Below are 21,932 nucleotides of genomic sequence, written 5' to 3'. Positions count from 1 at the left end.
TCAACCCGAATATAAAATAGAATACAATAATATAAACACATACAAGAAAAAACACACAAGACCGCAATATTCTAAAATAAATTGTTAAAAATATTATTGATTCTGAAATACAAGTGCTGAACTGCTCAACGCCGTGAATTGGAATTTAACATTATCAAGGCTTCATGAGAAAAAAAAAACTCTTTTTAAGTCTAGTAGTTCTCGAGCTAAGGCTCATATAGCGTCTGCCGGATGGTAGGAGAGTAAATAGTTCATGGTTAGGGTGTGTTGTGTCTTTAATTATATTCCTCATCCTGTCCAAACATCGTCACCTATAGATAGATTCAATGGTAGGCAATTGCATTCCAACAATCTGTTGGGCAGTTTTCACTACCCACTGGAGTGCCTTCCTATCTTGTGCAGGACAATTTCTGTACCACACCAAAATACTGAATGTCAGCACTCTCTCAATAGTACATCTATAGAAATTCAACAGCATTCTGGGGCTGAGGAGTAACTTGCTCATACATGTAAAAAAAATACATGTTGTGCCATTTTGATCAACACTGATGAACTCAAAGACCAAGTGAGATCACAGGAATGTGAAGCTCTGTAACTGCTCCATCATCGCTCCATTGATGTAAATCGGGACATGCACGTGGCTTCCCATCCATCTAAAATCCACAATGATCTCTTTTGTCTTCTGGGTATTGAGTAACAAATTGTAGCTCGAATTTTGGTAGTTCATGGCATAAACTCGAAGATTCCATGTGTTCAACTGACTTTGTGGCTCCTTCCGCTCCTTTGAAATGTTCCATTGACAAGGTCTTCTGTTACCTCCCTTCATACATGTACCTATTTTCTTGCCACAGGGCCAAATTTGCCTTGATAAATCTTCTGTGAAGTACTTTTGGATATTTCATTGTGATGGCATAATTGTATTAATGTGGGTTGTTGTTTCCTGTTCTCTTTAACTTCATCTTTCTGCTACAGTCCAACAATTATGCTCTTGGCTCCTGAACTGTAATATAAAGCAGTCTGTTTTAAATGATACCTTGATGATTCTGAATCCATCTAAACAAGACTACTTATTTTAGTCGGTGGAATTAATGTGGAAATGAAAGTATATATTGTCCTTGACACTAGACAGTGAAATCAGTCAGTCAATGTAGTCCTCAGAAACGACATAGATTTAGTCAGTAATTCTGCAGTGGACCATGCCAGATCTCGTAGCAGTAGAATTGTTTGGTCTCAGACAGTCCAGTGTCTGGGTTTTAGAACTGTTTGCTTTGTGTAATCCCTCAAATAAAATACATGATGTTCCAAAACAGTTGGAATGTCTGAAAGGTTCTCTGATTATACAATAGTCAGTTGTTTATGCCTTTGATCATTACATTGAATGCAGACTCTGAATTAATTAATCCATCATTATGTTCCTTAGACAGTGGGACAGTTTTTTGAACAATATAATCCTTTATCAATGCAACCAGATTAAGAATCATATGGACCATTAAATTACTTTGTGGTCAGAATGCTCCCTGAAAAATGTTACTTTCCCTGAGCTCAGTGTTACCTCCTACCTACGGTGCTACCTCTTCTGGTGGCAATCTATCTTGTTGGTGTAATATGTCAAATTCAAGGGTGCAGCATGTCACTTGCAAGATTCGACTCTGTTTGACTCAAACCTTCCCACTGAACTTGTCTGGCAAGCCAATCCATTGTATCGTAGCTGTTATACCAGAAGCACAATACTTCACGAAGATGACTAGTATCATCTTTCCAAGGGCAGTCAGAGAAGAGCCAGAAATACTGGGCATGCCAGTGATGCAAGAACCCGAACAAATGATTAAATAAATAAATAATGGCTGCACAATGCATTTAATTTCCTCCTGAAATTACAGCCATGCTTATTCAAGCTCTTCAAGATCAGACCTTCCTGACTTTTGTTTCTGTTCCTCAACCACACAGATTTTTTTGGGTTGAGGAACCTAGTGTTCAGATGTAAAGTTAGATGAATGAAAGAACCAATCTGTGATGCTGGGATTCTCCTCCCTTGTCATGAGCTAGAACCATTTATAAATCAAGATTTCCCATAGAAGGAAAACAGAGGCAATCCTGCCCCTTCTGGATAAATTTGATTTCATCTCAAATTTAATTTCCAAGGAAATTGGCAGTGTGTGAGATCTGGCTGACATCCTCTCAGATTTACAATCTGAAGAGTATATTGAGCAAGAGAAAGGCAGCTTTTCATATACATTGCTTTCTGAAGCCTTCTTTCAGATCCTCAGTCCTCGATAAATCCTGACTCCTATTCATTCCTCAGCTCTGATTTTGCCTCTCTGCACACAGCACTACTGGGAGAACATATCCATTGAAAGTATATCTGTGCAACCATACATATGAAAATCCAGATGCCCCGAGGTGTAGACAGATGGAGATGCACTTTCTCTCTGTGGAATCTGGGAAGTGGAAGTGGAGACAGAAGACAGGAAAGCAAACTTCAAAATAATGATGACTAAGTCCTTGGCCAAAATTAATTCTTGATTTATTGCCTTTGGCTGTATCAGAGAGTATTCCCATTTTAAACAAATAAGCCCTCTATTGTAAATCAATAATTTAATTATAATATACAGCAGTGGTTTTCAAACTTTTTCCTTCCACTCACATTCCACTTTCAGTAATCCCTATGCCATAGGTCCTCTGTGATTAGTAAGGGATTACTTAAGGTGCAATGTGGCATGCTCTAGACCCAATTGTTACTGAAATATTTTGCTTGAGAAAAATTGTCCTTGGCCCATTTCCTTTGTAGTTATGAAATCATTTAATCAATTATGTGTGATTAAAACAGTGGCTTTCAAACATTATCATTCCACTCACATGCCACCTTAAGTAATCTATGGCATAGGGATTATTTCAGGTGGAATGTGAGTGGAAAGAAAAAGTTTAAAAAACACAGATATACAGAATCTTCAAAAAGAAACTGTTCGAGCTTGTGAATAGTTGGTAATGTGTCAAACATTGGTGGGTCACGATGAAATCTTGCGAGTCAGGTACAAAAAATATTTTTATGCCATTTCTACTTAAAATTGTTTTGTACAACATGACAAGAGTCACATATTGATAGGGTTAGTGAAGTTGGAGATGAGTTTGGTTTTTTTTGTTTCTCCCAGTTTGCCATCTTAGCAGATTCAGGTATTGGGATCAGAAGTCAAAGAGATACAATGGAGAGCTGGCAGGTGGATGCAGGGGCTGAGGTCATGGGCTTCCTTATGCAGGAATAACAAGAATAAGTTGTGACAGCTGTGGATGTAGGAGGGAGCTATATCATAGTAGGTAGGGAGATCCTTGACCACTCACCATCTCCAAAGGGACTTTTTTCTTTTCTTTATCTCCTTTTTTTAATTTGAAAATTAGAGTTCTAAAGCATGATGACGTTGCTAGTCTCGAATGGCATGCAAAAGGAAACTTTTCACTGTATCTTTGTACATATGGCAATCAAAAAATAAATCTAAATCACCATGTATCACTGGGTTCATGCTTCTACATTTCAGTTTAATTTGGTCAGTCCATTTCTCAAATATTTGTAGTTGGCCTTTAAAAACATTTCTAAGTGTTTTCTTTTTTGGATCAAGATGAAACGATTAAATCTGCTTGTTTTTTTTTAATTCTCTTTGAATTGCAAGTCCCATTCTGCAAGCATCTGTTTCTCAAAGCTGATTTCCTGCCTTGTTACCTAAGCTATTTGCATATTAGACTCTGTCTCTCAATTGCATTAAAATATTCAGCTTTCTAGTTTTGATGAGAAATCATATCTGAAATCTTTCTTTCTTTGGCTTGGCTTCACGGACGAAGATTTATGGAGGGGAATGTCCACGTCTGCTGCAGGCTTGTTGGTGACTGACAACTCCGATGCGGGACAGGCAGGTGCGGTTGCAAGGGAAAATTGGTGGGTTGGGGTTGGGTGTTGGGTTTTTCCTCCTTTCTCTTTTGTCAGTGAGGTGTGCTCTGTGGTCTTCTTCAAAGGAGGTTGCTGCCTGCCGAACTGTGAGGCGAGATAAAATATTTAGCTGTTTATTCACTTCATGGATGCCAACTGACTGAGCAGAAGGCGGCCCTGTAGGTTATTCCCATGTATCTGTCATTGTGTTCTGAAACATCAAGAAAGTTATAAAAAAAATGATGATTTCAGAATTCAAATTTCAATTTTATTGTCAGAGCACATTTATCACATCACATATAAACCTGAGTTTTGTTTTTAACCTATGGATGAAGCAGAATTACCACTTGTTGGTTTTGCAAAAAAAAAGTGTACTCAAAGTACACATGTAAACAAATAAAGGTAAACAACCTGACTGTGTAATACAGACAAAGAAGAAAAAATTAAATCAAGTGCAAAAGTAAATGAGTCGCTGATTGAGTTTGTTGTTAAGGAGTCTGATGGTGGCGGTGCAAATCTTGTGGCACCTTGTAATGCGCGACGAAAGAACCAAAGACTTGTTGACCCAAACCAAGGCTTTTATTAACTAAAAGACTGGAGCATATCACAAGTAGGTCAACCAGTCCAGAATGACCTGGTCTGGCTAGGAGCAATCCTTTAAGACCTGCCAGTAGGTGTGGCTACACTCTCAGCCAATCACAGTCATCCTACACTACCATCTGTACATATGTACAGATCTAGAATCTGTACTCTCACACACCTATATAGCGAGAACAGAGCGTGTGATGAATGTTGTGGATCCTCGATGACTGCTGCTGCTCTCCAATAGTTAGTGTTTTCTGTATATATTCTTGATGGTGGGGAAGGTTTTTCCTATTATGTCCTGGGATGTGTCCACTACCATTTGCAGGGCTTTCCGCTCAGGGGTATTGGTGTCCCTATACCAAACTGTGAATACACCACCACGCATCTTTAGAAATTTGTCAGCGTTTCCAATGTCATACTAAACTTCCTCAAACTCCTGATGAATTTGGGGCAATGATGTGCTTTCTTCACAATACCATTAGTGTGTTGGGTCCAGGAAAATTCCTCTGAGATACTGACTCCCAATTACTTCAATGTATTCACACTCTCCATCTCTGATCCCTTGATGATCACTGGATCATTCACCTCTGGTTTTCCCTTCCTGACGTCAACAATCCTTAGTTTTGGTGACATTGAGATGCTCCTTTCCAGTCCTTGGAATTAATGGTTCAGATGCTGTAAGTAGCCTCACCCTGAGATTGTCACCACACTGAGGAAAGAGTTCAAGACCAGGATAGCCTTTGCCACATTGGTCCATGTCAGCTGTTGTCTTCCATGAGATTGCCACCAATTCTGCAGATAATTGATGATGAAACACAGTGCTTTCATCTGTCTAACCAAGAGAATGTGTTCAAAGAAATGAGATCTCCTAGTCTTGAATGATTCAATCACCATAGATGTCTTTTTTCCATCTGTGGGTTTGGCATTGGTAATGTGTCTGCTGAAGTAAACACAAAATAACTATTGAGCATTCTGTTGATCAACTGTCTAGAGAACTGTTAAGTCACATTTCTGAGAGAAAGATGTATCTGTTGAAGGGGAAGAGACCTGTGAAATCTAAAGCTGGGGGCCCAGAAGTTCCAGCTGTTTTGTGAACTCAAGGAAAAGTGAGATTTGCCTCAATTTTTACTTTGTGAGTTCCCATACATTACATGTTACAACTGATCTGGATGAGGGATTTTAGCACTTCGGCAATGTTATCTGCGATCTGACCTCCATTCAGGTCTTCAGTGGGCAGGTTTAATTTTTTGCACTATTTCCAAGCTGAGCAAACAAGAGGAACATAATTTTAAGCATTTCTCTCAGTGTGGATACAACTTCTGCTATCCAGTTCAATGAACAGCTTGCTGGCTGGAAATGCTCCCAGCAGACCTCATTGATCTACAGCAGTGGTTTTCATTTTTTTTGCACTCACATACCACCTTAAGTAATCACTGTACGATAGGCGCTCTGTGCTTAAGGCGATATGTGAGTGGGGGGGGGGGGGGGGGAAGCATAAAAATCACTGCTCTAGACCCAGTTGTTACTGAAATATTTTGCTTGAGAAAAAGTAATTGGCCGACTTCCTTTGAAGTTATGAACCCGTGCACATAACGAGTCAATTAGGTATGATTAAAAGAGTGGTTTCCAAACTTTTTCTTTCCACTCACCTTCCACCTTAAGTTATCCCTTAGTAATCACAGAGCACCGATGACATAGTGATTACTTAAGGTGGTAGGTGAATGGAAAGAAAAGAGTTTGAAAACCACTGATCTACAGATGAAAGTTGAAGGAAAAGTATTGAGCAATGGTACCATCTTGGCTTGTGCTAGTCTTGAATCCTAAGCAGAGGGCTGATCCTCACACTGGAGAATAACTTTTTGTTCACAACCAAACACCAGATGTTCAGTCTGCCATTTGTAAATCAAGCTAACATTGTTGTTTGATTATCCCAGCCACTAGATCCTACATTTCCATGAGTGTACACTGAAACTATCCAAATCACTTTCAAAAGATTACTGGCCTTGAACATATCAAAACTAGCAATCCATCATTTCAGGTATGGTCAAAGAAGAATTAAATTAATTCTCACCAAACAAATGCAGATTTAAGGGCAACAATGCCAATTTAGTGAAAAAAAGATTTAAGAGGTAATTTTGAAGTTGAAAATGTTCTGCACTTTGAAGTAAAACAAAATTTAGGAATATTCTGTAAGCTGCACAGTTGAGCAAGCACACTATTTAAAAGATAACAAGGACTTCACAAAAACAATACCAACAGTTGACAGACATTCAGACCCTTCAGAAATGAACTTTCGATGCCAGTGCAATCGAACACAGGTAATTAGGAGCAAGAACTAAAAGTGGAATTACTATTAAATGGAATAATGCTGGATACTGATCAGAAAGGATCGAGAGGTTACAATGAATTCTTTGGCTTGGCTTCACGGACGAAGATTTATGGAGGGGGTAAAAAGTCCACGTCAGCTGCAGGCTCGTTTGTGGCTGACAAGTCCGATGCGGGACAGGCAGACACGATTGCAGCGGTTGCAGGGGAAAATTGATTGGTTGGGGTTGGGTGTTGGGTTTTTCCTCCTTTGCCTTTTGTCAGTGAGGTGGGCTCTGCGGTCTTCTTCAAAGGAGGTTGCTGCCCGCCAAACTGTGAGGCGCCAAGATGCACGGTTTGAGGCGTTATCAGCCCACTGGCGGTGGTCAATGTGGCAGGCACCAAGAGATTTCTTTAGGCAGTCCTTGTACCTTTTCTTTGGTGCACCTCTGTCACGGTGGCCAGTGGAGAGCTCGCCATATAACACGATCTTGGGAAGGCGATGGTCCTCCATTCTGGAGACGTGACCCATCCAGCGCAGCTGGATCTTCAGCAGCGTGGACTCGATGCTGTCGACCTCTGCCATCTCGAGTACTTCGACGTTAGGGATGTAAGCGCTCCAATGGATGTTGAGGATGGAGCGGAGACAACGCTGGTGGAAGCGTTCTAGGAGCCGTAGGTGGTGCCGGTAGAGGACCCATGATTCGGAGCCGAACAGGAGTGTGGGTATGACAACGGCTCTGTATACGCTTATCTTTGTGAGGTTTTTCAGTTGGTTGTTTTTCCAGACTCTTTTGTGTAGTCTTCCAAAGGCGCTATTTGCCTTGGCGAGTCTGTTGTCTATCTCATTGTCGATCCTTGCATCTGATGAAATGGTGCAGCCGAGATAGGTAAACTGGTTGACCGTTTTGAGTTTTGTGTGCCCGATGGAGATGTGGGGGGGGCTGGTAATCATGGTGGGGAGCTGGCTGATGGAGGACCTCAGTTTTCTTCAGGCTGACTTCCAGGCCAAACATTTTGGTAGTTTCCGCAAAGCAGGACGTCAAGCGCTGAAGAGCTGGCTCTGAATGGGCAACTAAAGCGGCATCGTCTGCAAAGAGTAGTTCACGGACAAGTTTCTCTTGTGTCTTGGTGTGAGCTTGCAGGCGCCTCAGATTGAAGAGACTGCCATCCGTGCGGTACCGGATGTAAACAGCGTCTTCATTGTTGGGGTCACAAAGGCGAGAAATCAGACTGCTCAAACTACAGGGGAATCACGTTGCTCTCCATTGCAGGCAAAATCTTCGCTAGGATTCTACTAAATAGAATAATACCTAGTGTCGCCGAGAATATTCTCCCAGAATCACAGTGCGGCTTTCGCGCAAACAGAGGAACTACTGACATGGTCTTTGCCCTCAGACAGCTCCAAGAAAAGTGCAGAGAACAAAACAAAGGACTCTACATCACCATCACAATGAATACATATATGTAAACAGGGCAGTTGATAAAATAGGGGAGTTATGAAAGGGATCATTTTACATTCAAAATATATTGAAGACAAATAATAATGAAAATTTGCAAAATTGAAGATAAGAATTCTTCAGAAAATGTATTTCTGGATTATTAATCAAAAAATATTACTATTTCCTTTGAGGTGATACAGAAATGATCAAAAAGATGACTTTGGGAATTTAGAAAATGTAGCTGAATCATATAGCTATATGTCTTGATTTTTATCTTATTGTGTAGAAGTTTGGTAAAAATTATCAGATCAAATCGTGGACTTTGGTCTAAGTTTCAAAGCATGAAATGGGAAGTGGAACTATTTGCAGAGACAATGAGCACCTTGGGATCCTATTCAAGTAGCTGCAACAGACAATTAGATTCTTACTTGTGAAGAGCTATGCCCCTAACGTATGTTGTGGATGAGGAATTGAGACAAATAATCAATCTGATTGGGCATGGTGAAGTCTTTTTTTCTGATCTCCCAGACAATCAGGTTCTTACCAAGTGGAAGAATGAATAATTACTCACAGGAGTAACAGAGGACAGGATTACCATTGGGATGTTTGCCACCAGCAAACAGTCAAAAACTCTTTTGGTTCTCAAAATTAATGTCGGTGAAATACAATTACTCATAGAATAATGCGACTTCCCCTCATTGAATCTCTGACAGTGAATTTGGAAGACAAATGCAAATAATTCTCAATAACAGATCTGAAGTTACCCCAGGAAAATACATTTAGGATGAAGAATAAAATAAACTTCAATCGGCTAAACATGCAAGTTGAAGTCCTTCCATTTTTTTTTAACCTTGCCATGGGCAGTAAGACTCTGTGTGTGTGTGTGTGTGTGTGTGTGTGTGTGTGTGTGTGTGTGTGTGTGTGTGTGTGTGTGTATTCTTTGCTCACTTCAGTTTTCCATCTGTTTCATGTGAAATTTACCTACCACCTCTCTGTGATTGTGCAGCTGCTCTATCTTTCATTTTATCAAAACGTTTCTCCACTTTTGGCTCAATAAAACTTTGTCATAGTTTTATTGACAATAAAAGTACTGGGAAAGGATCATTGAAAACTGTTACCCTACTGCAGTAAACTACATTTGCCATCTTACTGCAAGAATACATCACTGTTTTTGCTTATCGTTTGACATTTTCCTGCCAAACATTAGTAGCATGGAAAACTAGGCAGAGGTGCCACATTATGTGTAAACTGTTCAAAATTATTCTGCAATTTGAATAAAAGGTAACATCTTGTGATTCCTTGAAATTAAAATCCCAGTGTGACCTTTCACAGTGAAATTTTGCTTTCTTTTCTGTTCTTGTACTTCACATCTATATCCAAACATAACCTGCCATGGGGCACCCATGACCTTGACAAACTGTTTCTGATTTCACTGAACTGACATTAATTACTTGGATACATTAACTGGAGTCAATGAAATATCACATCAGCTGATTACCTTCTCCTTCTGAAATTCAACTGGAATGGCCAGCCTGTGTTTAATTCCCCAATCCCTCAGGTTTGATGCTGTTGAAAAGAATCTTTCCAGATTTTATGCGTAATGAAATACTGGATCATGAAAAAGGGCAATCTAATCAATTTCTGAACACATTAAAGCAATATTACTACCAAAAAGAATCCTTCAGGTTGTGTTTAATTAATGCAGTGTTACCTGGTTTTTATATATTAAAAGTTATATAGAATTTCATTTTAGCTCCTTTGACTTCCTATTCCCTGAAGTGCAATAATTCTTATGAAAAGTACCTGGAAAAATTGTGTAGAATTGAATGCCTAGAATTTTGTTCCCTCCTGCTAAAGTGTGTGAGATCATCTCAATCCAGTGGGACAATGGATATCTTCATCATGGGCCTTCCATGGGGAAATTCAATTGAGAATAGGGCCCTAATGTGCCATTTCCTATGGAACAGGCAGTGAGCTTTATCATTCATGCACTCTCCCACTGTACGGACCACAAAAGATTATGTCCAAGGCAGGGTCTGTGTCATCACATGGAAAAGAGGCCCTCAGTAGAGTCATGGATCAGAGGATAGTTGAGGTGTTGGTGACATTGTGGGACAGAAGAGTCATCACTTATGGTTAATTTTTTGGAGGGAGTTGTTCTAGTTGCGTTTGTCTTTGTGGCGGGTAAGAGGAATTAATGTTGTCATTTGTGTGGTGGGGAGGTGAAAACTAGTGATAGATAAGCTAATAGTAATGGTAAACCCATTCAGGGAAGCAAAGGAGATGACCAGAGGATGGTGACCATGGCAGTGGACCAGCAAGGGGCTCAGCGGATGAGGGGTCCACACAAGCTGTGGGTGACTTGTGGTTGGGGGATTCATACGGGCTGGCTCAGGGGAACCAGACAACTGGAACCAGGATTTGAGGGTGCTGAGGGTAAGAGGAACTCATGAAGAGCTTCGAGCGTTGAAGGCTTCCTGACTGGGTTGGTGGTTTGGAACTGGAGCTGGGGTTGTCGATGGATTGAATAGGAAGCTGTGTGTCTGCAAAAGCTACGTGAGCACTGGGTGAATCCATGGACACTTAATGACTCTGAAGAGTCTCACTTTGACTTCCCTTTTTCTGTTACTGTAAGGGACACTAGGCAACACTATTGGCATTCTTTTTGTCGACCTTAGGGTAGGTAGAAGGCTATTACGTATTATATATGTTCTCTACTTTTACATCACAATAAAGGAATTTTGAATCTAAGTTGTGTTCCCTGTGACAGATTTAAGTGGTGCTGAAGCAGGCTTCAAAGTGGTTTGGAAGGATCTCATTGCAGATTGGAGTGAAACACGAAAGTCCGCAGATGCTGTGATTATAGTAAAAAAAAGAATGCTGGAGGAAATCAGCAGACCCTTTGAAGAAGGGTTCAGGATCGAAAAGTTGGCTATATATCTGTAAGTCTAATGAACACTATGTCACCTGCTGAGTCCTCCAGCATTTCTTTTTGCTTTTACACTGCATGATTAGCCTCCGAATTGCAACACATTCATCTCTGATAATTGAAGAGCAGACCGATGACATTAGTTGCCACTGCATATGCCCAGGGATGAAGATATATAACAAATTGGTGACATGAAAAATCTTGGAGAAAAAAATCAGAGACTTTGAGATCCACGCAACTCAGGCTCAAACTTTCATTAAATCTTTTCATAGTTCATATTTCCTTCCAATGTGTAAGTTGTTACTTGGGTGCAGGGATCAATGATAGCTTGCAAAATTATCTCATTTCCTACTAGTTTTCCAGGAATATATTCTTCCCATATTTCCATCAACTTCCTCCCCACTTGCCCATAAAGGTCCAATACCGTAGCCAATTAACCAGCCAGCCAAAAAGTCTTTGGGATGTGGTAGGAGACTGGAGTACCCAAGGGAAATATATCTGTCAAAGTGAACGAAGATTGCCTCATATTTGGAAAATTAACCAGTAATGGTGGCACAATTCATGTTGATGCCTTATCACTCCACGGCTCAGATTGGATCCTTGCTTTTTGTGCTGTCCATGGGGAATTTCCACCTTCATAACTGTGCGGCTTTGGCATCCTCCCACTTGAGAATGGCATGAACTCAATCTGAGATATCCCTGACCATGGAACTTGGGAGGTGACATACCATCCAGAATGCTCGATCTCTTCCACAGAACCTCTTTAACTGTTCCCCTCATTAATGAATCACCTATCACTACAGCTCACCTATACCCATCCCTCCCTCTCTTTGCTACAGTGTCAAATTCTGTGTCAGAGACCTGATTGTCATGGCTTGTCCCTGGTAGGTCATTTCCCTCCACCCCCCTCCCTCCCCCACAACAGTATCCAAATTGGTATCGGTGTTATTGAATGGCCATAGGAGTATCTTCCACTGCCAACCTGTTCTCTTTCCCTCTCCTGACTGTCACCTAGCCACCTTCTTCTTGCCTCTTATACAATGAGATTGCTTCACTGTAACTCCTGTCTATCACTCCCTCAGCCTCCCCAAATTGTTCATCTAACTCATTCTAGGTGATCTGGAACAAAAAACTTGCAAACATGGATACATTTCAAGAGAAGGAAGATATGCATTAAACTCTCTGCCAGTTTGACAAAATGAAGAAAATGTGAAAAAAAATCTAACAAAAACAGATAAAATGACAATTTGTAATGAGATGACGGAACTGGATTATAATTCAGATATTAGAAGTTATGTGAGGTTCAAGCATGTTAGAAATGGTTGCATGATAATGGATCCACTCCACTCTTCAAATTCTGCTTGCAAGAAAAAGCATCCTGTTATTGAGGAGTATGAGCACCCACTTGTGTTTAACTGGCAAATTTCAATTCCAAAGTTTGCCACAAACAAGAGGAAATTAATTTTGATTCAAAAGTCAACTCTCAATATTCCCAGGAATGCTTGGTAATAACTTTGACCCGAGAAAATATGTACATTGAAAACATGCTTCCAGGATATAACAACTGACTGATAAATTTGGGTTGATATCTTAATGATAGCAAATTGTTATCACTCTTTAGCACTGTATTATCAATTTTACAGAGCAAAAAAATTGAAAATGTAATATTTCCGTCAATTTTAAAATGTAATATTTCACAGGTAGTCTTTGAAGTAGGGATGATTATGAATGCTATCTGAATTCAACATCACAATGAAATCACATTTCTGTTCCTGTTATATTTTATAACCTAATTTAGCAGTAAGTCAAAAGTAAAATGGATATAAAATTCTGTTCCAAACAGAGTTAAATGTGAACATCAGGAAGCTGTCAATAAGCCATGTGCCTTCCTGTGAGATCCAGCAAATGGGTGAGGTTGTATTTATGCATGAGTTAATCAATAAAAATGCCAAGAAAAGTAAAGGCAAGTCAATTCAAATGGAAGTTAATTTTTAATGGCCAAGAAGTCTTAATTAACCCCATACAATCATCTCTGCTATTGAAGGCCTAGTACTTCAAGTGTGGAACTCATTCATTCACATTTTGAGTGAGCCAAAAGCTATTGATCATAAGCCACATATTCCACACACAAATTGCTTCCTCTAGCTATCACCCATGCCTGCACATTACAATATGAAAGGTGTAATGATCTGGATGTCAGCTCCTCCTACTACACCATTGAATCCACGCACAACTATTTCACTTTTTGATATATTTAAACGTATTTGAAATGTCTGAAAACCAGAGAAAATGAAAAACTATCCAAATGCCAATGAAAACAAACAGAGGTCATTTGGGCTACTTTGAGTTAGTTGTGAAATGTTTCCTGGTTTGAGTCCATCCAGGCACATCTAATTTGGCTGATTTGTCAGACTCACCAGCGTCAATACTTTATTAGGAGTTTCAAGAGATTTGCTATGACAGTAACTTCTCTTGCAACTGTCTGCAGGTACACTGAGTATATTCTGATTGGTTGCATCACTGTCTGGTGTGGAGGGGCCAATGCGCAGAACAGGAAAAGGCTGAAAAGGGTTGAGAACTCGGCCACCACCATCATGGGCATCAGTCCTCACTCCATTAAGGACCTTCACAAGAATCAGTGTCTCAAGAAAGAAGCTTCTATCATCAAGGACCCTCACAACCAGGCCATGGGCTCTTCTCACTGCTTCCATCAGGAAAGAGGTAAAGGAAGCTGGACAAAACCCCCAATCGGACAAAAACAGCTTTGCAACCTCCACCATCAGATTTCTGAATGGACAATGAACCACAGATTCGACCTCAATTTTTCTCTTATTGTTGCGTTGATTTTTGTTCTAAAAATGTAATTTATAGTATTTTTTGAACCTGTGATTCTGCAGCAAACAACAAATTTCACGACTCATGTTCATGATAATAAATTCTGATTCTCATATGTTGTTGATGGTCTTCTTTGCATAGATCTCAGAAACTCTGTAGAGGACAACACACGACCTTAATCACCGAATCAGTACATATAAGAGTCATCATCCACAGAAATTCCAGAAGTCAAGCAAAGTAGGAACACAAGCAGGTATTCTGAGTTTTCCTATGATCTAAAAGAAGGGCAATATTTCTTGGCATTCTCCAAATTTGTTTTCAACCTACATTCAACCATTACAAGCACTTGCATCACATTGTGATCTGCTTCATACTTCACTTCATAACGAAACAACTTCTTTTTTAAATTATCGTCCTGTTTGGGGGGTTGGGTGCTGACTCACAGTCAGACATCTCCCGCCTCCTCCAATGCTACCACCTCCATTGCCACATGGCCTATGTGCAGGGGTGAACCCAAGCATCCAATTCACACCTTCTCAATCTCTGATTCTGAACTCCCAAACTGTTAGAAAGCCATCAACAAGCAAGGGCCTTCAGAAGCCCTGTTCGCTGTTGCACCTTCATGTGTTCTGGACATGATCCCTTCTTCTCAGAAGCTGGTTACCAGCAGCCTACAACCTGGCGTGAGGCCTTCTGCTGTTGAACCCCAAGTTGGTCCTTGGTCCAGTGTTGTGGTTTCCCTGTCTGTCAGCTCCACTCCAGGGCTTCTCACTCTTGGCATGGTGAGGGGTGGGGTGGGGAGAGGGGTTGGTGTTATCTGGCTCTGATGTCCCACAGTGATCTGCAATCCTCAAAGTCTGGGCTGGTGAATGTGTTCCCTGTCATCAAGGGTTCCAGACATCTGGGGAAAAAAATTCCACCAGCACAGTTGCACAGGCAATTTAAACCTGGGGCTACCAGGTGGGATGGGTGGGCAGTAGGACACAGCAGAGAACTACAGAAAGGCTATGGCCCCACTCCACGCTCTTTCTTCATAGCACCATCAATAAACATTTAAATCAATTATATATTCCTCTTGTTTCCACATAAATATTTTTTCTTATATTTTTTGCATTTGGACAAGTAAAGGGAGGTTGGTCTCAGACATTTTTTTTTTCAAATGATGCTTGGAAATTTATTACGCAAATAATTGTTTCCCAGCATTTTACAATAGTCAATAACACAACATCTGAACAGGATATGCAGAGCCAATTTTCACTTCACTTGATGTGCACTGTGACTGCTAAATTGGAAACCCAACTGATAGAACATGAAACATAGACCATAGAACAATACAGTTCAGTACAGACTCTTCAGCCCTTGATGTTGTGCTGACCCATATATTCCTTCCTAAAAAAAGGACTAAACCCTACTCCAGAACTCTCTATTTTTCTTTCATCCATGTATCTGTCTAAGAGTCTCTTAAATGCCCCCAATGTTTCAGCTTCCACCATCATCCCCAGCAAAAGCATTCCAGGTGTCCACAACTCTCTGTGTAAAAAAAAAACCTCTTCCCCTGATATCTTCCCTAAACCTCCCCACCTTAACTTTGTACACATGTCCTCTGGTGTTTGCTGATCCTGTCCACGAAAACAGATGCTACCTGTTCACCCTATCTATGCCCCACATAATCTTGTAGACCTCTATGAAGTCTCCAGTCATTCTTCTATGCTCCAAAGTGATAAGTCCCAGCTCTACTAACCTTGCCTCATTTGTTTCCAAATCCAGGCAACATCCTGATAAATCTCCTCTGCACCCTCTCCATAGTTTCCACATCTTTCCTATATGAGGTGATCAGAACAGAACACAATACTCTAAGTGTGGTCTTACCAGAGGTTACATGACCTCTCAACTCCTGAACTCAATCCCCTGATTTATGAATCCCAGCATCCCATAGGCCTTTTTAACTATCCTATCAACCTTTGTGGCGACCTTGAGGGATGTATGGATTTGCACCCCAAGGTACCTCTGTTCATCCACACTCTTAAGTAACTGACCATTAAACACTGTACTCAGCCTTCTGGTTAGTCCTTCCAAAATACATCACCTTGCACTTATCCGATTGAAATCCACCTACCACTTTTCTGCCCAAATATGCATCCTGTCTATAGTAATCTTCAACAATCTTCATCTCTATCCACAACTCTTCCAACATTCGTGTCATCCACAAACTTACTGACCCATCTATCCACCTCTTCATCCAGGTCATTTATAAAAATCACAAAGAGTAGGGGCCCCAGAGCAGATCCTTGCAGTATTCCACTAGTCACTCCAGTAGTCATTGACCTTCAGGCAGAATACTTTCCTTCCACTACTACTCTCTACTCTCTTCCTATAAGCCAATTTTAAAATCCATACAGCTAATTTTCCACTGATCATGCCTCATGACTTTCTGGATGAGTCTCTCGTGGGGGACCTCGTCAAAGGCCTTGCTAAAATCCATGTAGTCCACATTTACTGCCCTAACCTCATCAATTTATTTTGTTACCTCCTCAAAAAGCTCAATAAGATTCATAAGGCACGACCTTCCCTTCACAATATACCAGGTACAAAATATTTCACAAGCCACAGCTACCCTAGGTTTTCTCAAAAGCCCCACCGTTTTTTTTAACTTGTTGAAGCAAATATAAATTGTCCAAATCAAGTCAAGTTTATTGTCATCTGATTGCACAAGTACCACCCAGTGGTCCTGAGTGCTAAACACGCAAAGACACAACCAGGTGTAAAACACATACAGACAAACAAAACGTGCAGGATAATTATTCGTATAGACAAATAAATAAATAACTAGATTTTGTTTCATAAACATGAGAGTCTTGGATGGTTAGTGTGTGCATGGTCAGTTAGACCCAGCCATTTAACAACTTCAACATACCCAGGACTATTTTACCTGGTCATGCCCACCTGGAATTGTCATAGTAGATTCTTGATCAGAATGGAGAGACTTAAACATTTGTTTCTCCACTTTCCAATTACAAAGCATGCAGATAATTTTCCCTTTGCAGAGATCACCAACCCATCAACAGCATATAACATTTGTTTTCATGTCACCATAAAGTTTCAATTTTGAAATGCAAGTACTCATTCTGAATAAAATAAATTTCATGTACATTGCAGAGAACTGTTTAATATTGTTCAATTTTAACATTTGAAAAAGCAGAATTACATGAATAATTAATTTGAGCTGTGATGTGTTTACATCTTGCTTTCCTGTTAATCTTCCTTGGTAAATGCTGCTGCAGGTTAATTTGGCATTTCCTATAAAATTCGAGAGATTGGAACTATTCAGCAGGATTTCCAGTGAATATTAAGTGGCAAAACATGTCTGATGCTTGCCAGAGGCATCCTATGCCAGCAGACTTATTTAACAAAGTTACTTTTCAGTTCAGAAAGAACAAGAGATGGTCGAATTAACAGAAGTACCTTCACTGAACGTAACAAAGAAAAATAGCTTATAGCAAAGTGAATTCTATCTATGACGTATATTTTTGGCTAACAGCACTAAGTTGTCATCATTGTTACCAATGGGTATGGTCATCTCTGACTCAGAGGTTTGTCTGAGAGAGATAACTTGTGATATGGTCTTTAACAATTTGCCTGTACTCACTGAGTTTACTGCAGTGATGTCTAAGACACAAACATTCTCAAAGACATCTGGTTTGTTCAGAAAGGTGGAAGTGAAGAGTCCTCCAAACCTGGATCAACACAGAATATTTTTGCCAGTGAAATTTAAGGATTGCTCTGCTATTGATCCTGAGCTGACACAAAAACTATTCTTATGTCCATTTACACTACTCTGCTGTGACCCACCAGGAGAATAACACCACATATGCCAGACTGCTGTTCATCGACATCAGCTCAGTGTTTAATATGATCATGCCCCAGAGGCAGGGAAAAGTTGACACCCCTCTCTGTAACCGGATTCTAATGAAAAGGCCATAGTCTGGGATAACAGCGGAATGTTGAGCACCATCACGTTGAACACTGGTGCACCTCTGGACTGTGCGCTCAGCCTGCTTCTGTTCACACAATGTTAGACACAGCTCCAACAGAGTGATCAAGTTTACAGATTTTAGCCTCATCAGCAACAACGATGACTCGCACCACAGAGAAGAACTGGAAAATCTCACGATATAGTGCGAGAATATCAGTTTGATTCTCAACATGGACAAGACAAAGGAGATGACTGTGGACTTCAAGAGGACCAGGAAAGACCACCTTCCACTACACATGAATAGCTTGGTAGCGAAGAAAATAGAGAGCACCATGTTCTTCGGAGTTCACTTAACAAGTTGACCTATTATGGACACACAACTTCTCCTCTCTTGTCAGGAAGATGCGACAGTGACTGCACTTCCTGAGAAGATTGAAGTGGACAAGGGTACCACCCACCATCCTGTCAACATTCTTCAAGAGCTCTGTCGAGAGTGTCCTGCTTGGATATATCGCAACGTAGTAGAGTTGGTTTCGAGTAAAAGATCAGAGGTCAATTCACAGGGACATAAGAGCAGCAGAGAGGATCACTGGAGTCGCCCTCTCCCCATCAACGTAATCTACTGGGACTGTTGTTTAAAGATGAATTCCAAGATCATTGAGGACCCCTTCCACCCAGCACACAGCATCTTCTAGCTTCTCTCATCTGAAAAGAGATTCTCACAGACAGTGAAAATGCTGAACGATTGAATTAACTGTTTATACAAACCCTGCGAGTCTCGAGCTATTAAACAATATTTATTTATTCTTATGTACGTCTGTACACACTGTATATATGTATCCTTTGTCTGTATGTGCATTCTGTTTGGCTGTGTGTTTGCATGTTTTTGCCCCAAGGACCAGAGAATGTTGGTTTGTCAGGTTACAATAGTACAATCTGATGATAATAAATTTGAACTTGAGCTTGAAAATTTCATGGGCCCTAGGTTCAGAGGAATATGCCAAGTGAAGATCAGCCTCAGATGGTTTTTTCCCCCCCACATCAGCTAATCAATTTATTCTTCAGTTAGGAAAGGTGAAATGAAGACAAGCATTTGTGGATGATTTGGCTTTGGACACCACATGGATCCGATTATACATTGTCACACACAAAAATGCTGCCACAGCAAGCAATATTCCAAAAGTGAAAAATGGCTGAAGGAACTCAGCGGCCTTCATTGAATAAAAGAAATGGTCGATGGTTCAGACCAGCACACTACAGTATTTCTTCCTTTTGATTTTTGCTCCAGATTCTTGCTTCAGCAATCTCTCAAGTCTGGAAGTGGTGACAGCTCTTGGATTGAGAGCCGCATCATTTTAAACATCCATTTCAGAACAAGTCGAGGATTTCAAGTCATTTTCGTTCTATAAAGAAAAAAGAATTCTAAAAGGAATGATGATTGTCCATTTACTTGAAGAACTTAACCAATATGCCTTTTTAATCTATGCTGGCTAATATATATGCCAGTCAGTCAGGTAGATATGGGAGAAGCATTGGTGTTTCATGATTAAAAAGTACAATGAATTCTTTATATTCTCATATATCATAATCTGCCGCAAAAAATCCAGAATCACCATCTAATTAATTGCAGCAATTCATGATCAGATGGGGATCTGGCAGGTACGTGGTGATTCAACCACCACACTGACCGTACTCCTACTACCCTACTGAAGGGGCAACCACTGTACCTGCAGGTAGGCAATCTCAGAGGCTGGCCCCACCTGCCGGCTGTTAATCACCGGCCCATATAAAGACTCAAGTTGGCCTCTTCAGTGACAGTCTGACACATAGAACCAGCAAGATATTGAGACTGGTGTGTACAGGTTTAAGCAAATTAATGCCTGTTGTACAGTCTGTGGACTTTGTCAGAATTATTCGCACAGCAGCGCTCACACTGTGATTCTGGACAAGCGGGTGAAGAAAGTGAGGTAGTTGGAAATGTCCTGGAAAACTTTCATCCAACAAGTTTTCACACTTTTATGGGAGAAAAATGAAGAACAAGGGAGGGGCTGTATCCATTTTCTGACATGTGCACATCCCCAATCTGGCTTCATTAGCATAAAATGTATTTTGCTTTGCCATGAAAAGCAAAGAAACAGTTTGCTGCAGCTCCAGCTGAGTCTTTTACTCCCTGACTGCCCACAGGAGGGGTATCAGATGACAACTATACTCTTCCTTTTCAAGAAGAGCAGCAGGAGAAAAGCTAAATAATTATGGACCTGTGAGCACAACATGAGTTGTAGGGAATTTATTGGGGGAAAAATATCTTTTGTCCAGGATTATGGAGCATGTGTTGAAGGAAAAAAAAACAACTGGCCAGCATGTCCTTTTCAAGGACAGATTTTGTCTGGCCAACGTAATTAAATGCTTTAAAGAGGTAATAAAATGTATTGATGAGGGGCAGAATCAGAATCAGAATTTATTGTCATGAAATTTGTTGTTTTGTGGCACCATTACAATGAAATTATTGCTATAAATTACATTTAAAAATAAATATATTAGTACAAAAAGAAGAAAAGTGAGGAAGAGTCTGTGTTTCAATGTCCATTCAGAAATCTGATAGCAGAGGGCAAGAAGCTGTCCTTGTGTCACTGGTTGCTCATCCCCAGGCTCCTGTACCACCTTCCCGAGGGTAGCAGTGTGCAGAGTGAGTGTCCGTGAGGATAGAGGTTACTTTCTTAAGAGACCACCTCTTGCAGATGTCCTCAATGGAGTGTTGTAGACATAGTTTACATGGGCATAAGTGAAGACTATGACAAGGTCCCCAATGGTTCACGGCTCAGAGGATCCACAGCAAATTGGCAAATCAGGAACAACATTTTCTTCACAAACGATGGTGGGGGTGGGTTGTTTTTGGGATTGCATGCTTTGATTAATATTGATTCATACAGATCGGTGCTGGAATCATTACTGTTTGCCATAGAGGTGAGTGATTTTGATACTCAACATAACAAATTTAAGTCTTATTTTTCTTCTCTTGGGGTGAATTAATCAAACTGGAAACCTGCCCACTATTTAGATCCAAGTCGAGGACCAATAATCTGTATTTAATTCAAACCTTCAAAAAATGTTTTCTGCAAAAGTTATTTCTCAGTAAGAAATTCATCCTCAGTAATATCAAGAGTCAATTTCAACACAAAGAAACATAATACATTCCTATTTAGACATCGCAACCAACATTAATACTTCCAGGTCGACTGTAATTGACTGGGAGTCAAAGCAATATTCACTTGATTTTCCCAAATTAACACCATCACTTTAACTTCAGAAACTGCAGTCATATCACATTCTGCGTCTTAAATAAACGAAATTACCTGTACAGCTTTAACTTCAAATTAGACACGATGAGTCCAGATCTGCAAAAATTAAGAATAAAAAAAAATCAGCTTGCTTCAACTTGGATACTTTTAACTCACATAAACTAGCAACCTTCTTATTTCTGAATCCAGGTTTCAGATGTAAGAGTGCAGTTTGCAGCACTGCTGCACTGAGAACAGTTCCTTGTCCATTGTAACATTAATTCAAAAATTGGTTTCAGTTGCTGAGATCCATACCCAGTGAATTACTGCAGAATTTTTATTGCAGTAAGCTCACTCCACAAGTCCATGTTATATCAAGGTTAACTCTCAAGTAAAAAAAAACAAAGTAAAATAAATATCATTAAACATCCCAAAATCCCAAATACCTAATATGATCTGAACCTTCAGATGTATGTGCCTTGAGAACAACAAATAAACTGAACTCTAATGGACCACATATAAATTTTTTCCTCACTATTCTGAATTCCAGCATTAGGTAATGAGTTACAAAACAAATTATAAACCCAAAACCTCTTGGGTGCACAAATATGAGCTTTCTCTCTAAGAAATTTAGCTTGAAAAGCTAAAGTTTTGGCACTGTTCCCAAGTT

At 40.2% G+C, this 21,932-nt stretch overlaps 1 long non-coding RNA gene across 1 annotated transcript in view; it reads right to left on the bottom strand.

Annotated features, from left to right (window-relative positions):
• Window positions 1-21,932, bottom strand: part of LOC138743217 (uncharacterized) — a 1,573,181-nt gene that overhangs the window by 136,105 nt on the left and 1,415,144 nt on the right. Inside the window, exon 10 of the long non-coding RNA XR_011344727.1 lies at window positions 21,338-21,379. This is a non-coding gene — a long non-coding RNA (uncharacterized lncRNA). The remainder of the gene's footprint in view (window positions 1-21,337; window positions 21,380-21,932) is intronic.

The sequence above is a fragment of the Narcine bancroftii genome, chromosome 9 (genome assembly GCF_036971445.1).
Source record: "Narcine bancroftii isolate sNarBan1 chromosome 9, sNarBan1.hap1, whole genome shotgun sequence".
Lineage (NCBI taxonomy): Eukaryota > Metazoa > Chordata > Chondrichthyes > Torpediniformes > Narcinidae > Narcine > Narcine bancroftii.
The sequence above is the reverse complement of the archived record's forward strand: the minus strand, read 5'-3'. Positions and strand labels throughout refer to the sequence as shown.